Below are 7386 nucleotides of genomic sequence, written 5' to 3'. Positions count from 1 at the left end.
GCTCCATGTAACCAGATTCTCTTTGGTTCTTGGGTTTCTTCAAGCAGAACTGCCATTGGCTTCTGCCTCCTAGGCTCTTTTATTGTTACTTGGGCAATAAAAAGGCTGAAATGGATTCCAGGACATCAAATAGCCCATAGTCAATTAAAATGAAAGAAACAAGGAAAGGAGACCCTCCAACCATTTTATTTTCTTACATAAATGAATTAGACCCATATGGAGCATGCTTTGTTTTAATGAGGCACTATTTTAAGACTTTAGGTGATTGTCCTTAAAATATATCCCAGCCTTTTGTGGATGCCTGGGATTTTGGAGGAATCAGTCTGCATGTTGCCACTTGCATAGGCTGTGGCTGGGTTTCTGGGGGAATCATAGAAAATGAAGAGTCCTGGCCCAGGATCTCTGAGAGTATAGATGCTGCTGCAAAGGCTGGAGAGACAAAGGGAGACTCCATGAAAAAACAGAGCTGGGACATTTATAAAATCTGCAACATGAACATAAAATGCGCACGCGTGCGTGCACACACACACACACACACACACACACACAGACTTTGCTCAAACTGTCCTTTCCACCTCCCTGTAAACTCACTGGCCCTTCGCTCTTCCAAGTGTACCTGAAGGGCTCCGATGTGACTCAGTAGCAGAGCAGAGTGCTTGCCCACCATACATGAGGTTCTGTATTTGATCCCCAGCACCACAAACAAACAAACAAACAATAAAAACACCAAGCACGCTCAAGCAGTTTCCATTCCTTGTTCCTAATGAAATAATCAGAGATGTGAGCAAAGATATGTATAACTTTATTCTATTTATGTGTGTATGTTTGCTACAGTGTGGTCGATAGTAGTGAGATAGTGGTAATAGGATAAAATGTCCAGTAACAGATTTCTAATTAAATAAGTACAGTCATCCAAAAAAAAAATCATTTAGCCACCAAAAATCGAAGACACTAATAACTGTTGACATTATAGATGAAAAGAAGTTAATAGCAGGTATGATCTTAATATATAAATATTTATGGTTATAGATATATAAATGTATATATTTATGTGTATGTATATATAAATATATACCTATATATAGGTATAGAAGTCTGGGAAGATGTCAGAGCAGGAAGTACAAGAATCTGTCTTCCCACCCAGAGAGCAGTGGTGCTCTGCAAGTCTATCTGGTGTGTTTTGGAACTCTATAGTCTACGAAAGGCTCACAACTTCCAGGGAAAGGCTTAGATGGTAAATTAAGAGTAGTGTTGGTCCATTTCTGCCCCTAGCTTGGGAGCAATGACCTTGGCAGGCACATATGTTCCTGGAGCTGCTTAAATGCAGCTGATGGAAACCAAGATGGACAAACAGCATCTTGTTCTCCAGATATAGGTGTCTGTGGTCTGATTAGGGGGTTGCTGCTTCTGCTCATGGAAGTGCAGGTGCAAGGTGTCCATCTTGGTTGCACATCTCCCCTATTGTTGCAAGCTCCTTCAACCTCGGGTCAAAGTAGCTTCCTTTAAAAAGGCCTAGTGCCTTCCATTCCACCCCAGCTTTTGTGAGCCAGATATTAAAAATTAGGATTTTCAAAAAGAACTGTTTGGGAGAAAGTAGAAAGTCACTGAGAATATATAAGAAAAGATGAAGGCTCAGAAAATCTGAAGAGACCTGAGGTTTATATCCCAGGCTGCCCCTCTGCATGAAACAGCTTATAACAATAAAACACCAAAAAAGTAGCAAAACCTGGGGGGAGAATGTGATATCTAGAGTTAATACATTATTACATTCAGATGTCCAGTTTTCACCAAAAATAAATCACAAGACATATAAATAAATAAATACAAAAATATGGCTCATTCAAAGAGAAAAATAAACCTACAGAAACTGTCACTGGAAAGACTGAATAGACATACTAGATAAAGACTTTAAAACAACTATTTTGAAAGATGCTCAAAGAACTCAGGGAAGATGAAGAGAAAGCCAAGAAAATAATGTATAAATAAAACATATATCAGTAAGCAGATAGGAAACCAAAAGGAAATGCTAGAACTGAAAAGTACAAAATCTGAAGTGAAAAATTTGCTAAAGTGATTCAAAAGTACATCTGAGCAGGCAGAAAAATGAGTCTTAAGATGAGGCCACTGAAAGTATTGCATCTGAATAAAGGAAAAAAAATGACCAAAGAACAGTAAACAGAGTGTAAGGGATGTATGGGACATAATCAAGTGGACCAACATATACATAGGAAGAATCCAGAAGAAGAAAGGAAGAAAGAAACAGAGATTATATGGAAAATAGCACCCAAAAACTCATCATCCAAAAGAGACATGAATGTAAATATTTTAGAAACTCAACGAACTCTAACAAGACAAACTCAAAAAAACACATGCTGAGAAACGTAATCAACTGTTAAAAGGTAAAACTGGAGATTCTTAAAAGCAATAAGAGAGGAGAGACTTATCACATATAAGGGATCCTCAGTAAGATTATATTATACTTCTCATCAGCAAGTTAGAAGACTAGAAGTGAGTAGACTGATGTATTCAAAATGCTAAAAGGAGGTAGGGGATCTAAGGGAAAGTAATAGGGGGTATGGGTATGATCAAAATATAGTATTCCCTATCTCCATGAAAATAAGACCTAACTGGAAAATAATCAGTCTTGAAAACTAGATATCAAAAATGCTATGGGAGGCTGAGGCAGGACGATCACTGTGAGTTCGAGACCAGCCTGGGCTACATACTGAGTTCCAGGTCAGTCTCAACTATATAGTGAGTCCCTGTCTCAAAAAAAAAAAAAAAAAAAAAAAAAAAGCCAGCCCCAACTGGCCTATCCTTGCTTTACTTACCATTAAAGAGTAGCCACCAAGGAAGAGAATAGTGAGGTATAATATTCTGCATGACACTGGCCATCACAGTGATAAGGATCAGTGTCAGTTTGCTAGTTATTTTGGGGGAAACATGATACTCATTAAAACCCATCATTTTGTAAAAATAATAGAAAGTAATAATAAAAAGAAAAAATGTGATGGAAAAAATCTAGAAGAACACAACTACCAGCCAAGAATTCTATATCCAGTAAATCATTCTCCAGGATGAGAGAAGTATTAAGACATTTCCAGATAACAGAAGTTGAGAGATATTATGGTTTAGGTCCAGACTGTTTACACAAAGCCTCACATGTTCAAATGTGGGAGCTTTTGGGAGGTGACTGGATCATGGAGTGCTGCATTCATCAAGAGATTACCCTATAGCTGAATGTGCCAGTAGAAGGAGGGCCTGCTCCAAAGTGGGTCACTGAGGGTGTGACTTGGAAGGGTTGCTCTCCCTCCCCAGCTTGCCCCATCTGTCTCCACCACCTGATCACTGTGACATGCGCGTCTTTCCTCCACAGACCCTTCTCCATGCTTTTCCTGCTTAGACCTAGCTGACTATGGACCAAAACTGTGTCAAAATAAATTACTCCTCCTTTAAATTGTGAGTGTTGGGTATTTTATCCAAGTAATGTGAAAGTGACCCAGACAAGTGAGTTTGTTACTACTAGACCTGCCCTACAAGAAATGCTGAAGGAATTTGTGCAGGTTTAAATGAAGAGACCTAGATACTAACTCAAAGCTGCATGAAGAAATAAAAGTCCCAGTAAAGGGCATAACTGATCAATTAGATAATTAGATAAGCTAGTATTATTGTAACAATACATCACTCCAATTTTTGTTTTCTGCACTATTTAAAACACTAATATATTTCCTAAAAATTATTCGTTCAAAGAGAAGTACTATAACTTTTCTTTATTGTTCCACATTTTGTTTTCTACATAATTTAAGAGTCTAATGTATTAAAAAAGAACTATTAGCTTGTGTACATGGATGTAATCCTGTTAGCAAAGGAAATGGTTACAACACTGTACAGGAGCAGAGATTTTGTATATTATTAAATTTAAGCTGGTATGAGTTCAGGTAGAATATTATAAATTTAGAATGTAAAACGGAAGCCTAATCTTAACACAAAGAAAAAAGGCATACAATATACACTAAAAGGTGAGAAAGAGATTAAAATATTTCACTACAAAAGTAAACTAAACATAAAAAAAGAACATAATGCAAGAAATAAAGAGCAAAATCTCTAAGGCACATAGAAATAAACAGCAAAATGAAGCAATTTCCTTCTTAGCAGGAGTTACTTTAAAGGTAAATGGACATGAACAAAACTCTTTACTGAAAATGCAAAGGTTGGTAGCATGGATAAAAATAGACCACAACACAATGTCTATAATAAACTCATTTTAGGCCCAAAGGCAAATAGATTGAAAACAAAAGGGTGAAAAAGGCAATTTATGCAGATAGAAGCCAAAAGACAGCAGAGGAGGATTTACCAATATCAGCCAGAGTAGACTAGCATTTTAAAAGAATTAAAAGAGATGGAAAATCATCACACATCAGTAAAATGTTCAACATATCAACAAGGTATAACAATTGTAAACATTTATGAACCTAATAACAAACCACCAAGACAAATGAAGCAAAAGTTGACTGAATTGAAGGGAGTAAAGAGAGATGATAAAAAATGAAATAGATGACAACATAGCAAACCAAATGGATGTGCCAGGTGTATTCCAGAACTCTGTATCTAAAAAAACAAATCAAACAAACAAACAAACAAAAATTCCTTAAGTACCTGTGGGGCTTTTTCAGGATGGACCATATGTTAGGCCTCAAATTAACTGTCAGTGGCTTTTAAAAGGCAGTTGTAATAGAAGATCTTCTCTGACCACAAGGAAATGAAGTTAGAAATTAATAGCAAGAAAAATTCACAAATGTGAGCAAAGTAAATACCATTCTCTTACATAACAAATAGATCACAATAGAAATCATGAGAAAATACTTAACAGTGAAAAAAACCACAGCATATCAAAATATTTATGAGGTGCAGAAAAGTAGTGGTAATGGGGAAATTTACAGCTATTAAGTGCTTATGTTCAAAAGCACAAAATATCTCAAATCAACAACAAACCTTTACATGTATGAGATTAGAAAAAGAACAAACCCAAACACAAGACAAGCAAAAGGAAGGAAATAATAAAGATCAGAGCAGAGATAGAGAAGAGAAAAACATTAGAGAAAAATCAATGAACCCAAAAGTTGGTTCTTCAAAAAGATCAACAAAATTGGCAAACTTTTAGGTAGATTGAGAAAAAAAGAGGAAGAAGACACAAATTACTAAAATCAGAAATGAAAGTGGGGATAGCAATACTAATTCTACCCAAATAGAAAGAATTAATTATACATGAACAAATTGGACAACCTAGATAAAATGAATAAATTTCTAGAAACACAGATCTACTAAAAAATAGAAAAAAATACAAGAAATGGAATAGAAAGTCTCATATACCTATAAAAGTAAACATATTGAATCAGTGATAAAGATCCTCAAAACAACGAAACAAAACACCAAATAACAAACCTCACAAAATGAAAGCTCTGGCCCTAATGGCTTCACTGTTGAATTCTGCCAAATATTTAAAGAATTAACACCAACCCTTCTCGAAGGTTTCCAAAAATATTGAGGAGAGAGAAAACTTTCTAATTTAGTCTATGAAGCCAGCAATGCTCTAGTACTAAAGCCAGACAAACAGTGCAAGAAAACTACAGTCCTGTATCCCTTCTGAACACGGATACAAAAATTCTCAACAAGACATGATCAGACCAAATTCAACAGTAAGTTAGGAGGAATTTATACCATGACCTAGTGAGTTTTATTTCTTTACTGCAGAGATGGTTCACATGTTAATATTAATCAATATAACATGCCACTTTCACAAAATGGAGAAAAGAACATATAGTTTGTTCAACTGATTCAATACCCTTTCATGCTCAACTAGGAATAGAAGTGAACCACCTCAACATAATAAAAGCCATAGATGAAAAATCCACAACAAACACCATATTCAATAGTGAAAAACTAAACACGCTTTCTATAACATTAGGAATAAGTCAAGGATGCCTGCTTTCATCTCTTCTATTCAACATGTGATTACAAGTCCTAGCAAGAGCCACTGGGAAAGAAAAAGGAATGAGAGTCACCCAAATTGGATAGAAAAAGGTAAAATTATCTCTATTGGCAGATCTTACACATAGGAAACCTTACTTATTGCATATATAAACAAAAACCGTTAGAATAATAAAGTCAGCAAAGTAGCCAGATACAAAGTCAATACTCAAAAGTAAGTTGCATTTCTGCGTAACAATAAACACTCTGAAAAGAAAAATGAAAAACATTTCATTTTTCATAGCATCAAAAAAGAATAAAATACTTAGGAATTAACCAAAAGGTAAAAAGACTTGTATCGTACAGACTATAAAACATTGCTGAAAAATTAAAGACATCAATAAATGGAAAGACATCCCATGTGCATAGGTTGAAGGACTTAATACTGTTAAGGTGATAGTGCTACCAATTGGTCTACAGCATTGATGCAATCTCTGCCTGCTATTGTCTGAATGCTTATGTCCCCCCAAAATCATATGCTGAAACCTAATTACCAATGTGATAGTATTAGGGGTGGAATTATTGGAGGCAATTAGAGGGCAGAACCCTTGTGAGTGGGATTACTGTCTTATATAGTAAGTCTTTGCTTATTTTAAGAGCTGCTTTCAAGAAAGTGAGAAGGGGCCATCTGTGAACCAGGAAGTGGATAGCTGTCAGACAAAATTTGTTGGTGCTTTGATCTTAGACTTCTAAGTCTTCAGAACTGTGAGCAACAAATAAATGTTTGCTGTTTATAAGCTATCTAGACTATGGTATTTGGTTATAGCAGCCCAAACAGACTAAGACACAACAAAATTCCCCACAGTCTTTTGAAGAAATAAAAAAATTCATCTGTACTAATAAACTAAAAAAATACTGACAGAAATTAAAGAAAAACTCATAGAGGGTCTGAATAGCAAAAACAATCTTGCAAAAGAGCAAAGTTGAAGAACTCATACTTTCTTATTTTAGAGTTTACTGCAAAGCTATAGTAATCAAAACAATGTGTTATCAGCACAAAGACAAATATATAGGCCAATTTATTAGAATACAGAGCTCAGCAATAAACCCTCAAATGTATGGTCAAATGATTTTCAGCAGAAGTCCCAACACTATCCTAAGTGGAAAGGACAATATTTCCAACAAATGGTGCTGGGTAGATGGCATCCATATGCAAAGCAGTAGACCTTTACCTAACACCACATATAGCAGTTAACTTAAACTCAATCACAGACCTAAAACTATTAAACCCTTTAAAGAAAACATACACAAAATTTCCACAAGGGTTGGGGATTTAGCTCCATGGTGCTGCTGCTTCACAAACACAAGGTCCCAGACTGGACCCCCCAGTACCAAAAAAAAAAAAAAAAAAAAGTTTCA

This window comes from Fukomys damarensis, unplaced genomic scaffold (assembly GCF_012274545.1).
Source record: "Fukomys damarensis isolate Sample0158 unplaced genomic scaffold, DMR_v1.0_HiC HiC_scaffold_25, whole genome shotgun sequence".
NCBI lineage: Eukaryota > Metazoa > Chordata > Mammalia > Rodentia > Bathyergidae > Fukomys > Fukomys damarensis.
This window is presented reverse-complemented; position numbering follows the sequence as displayed.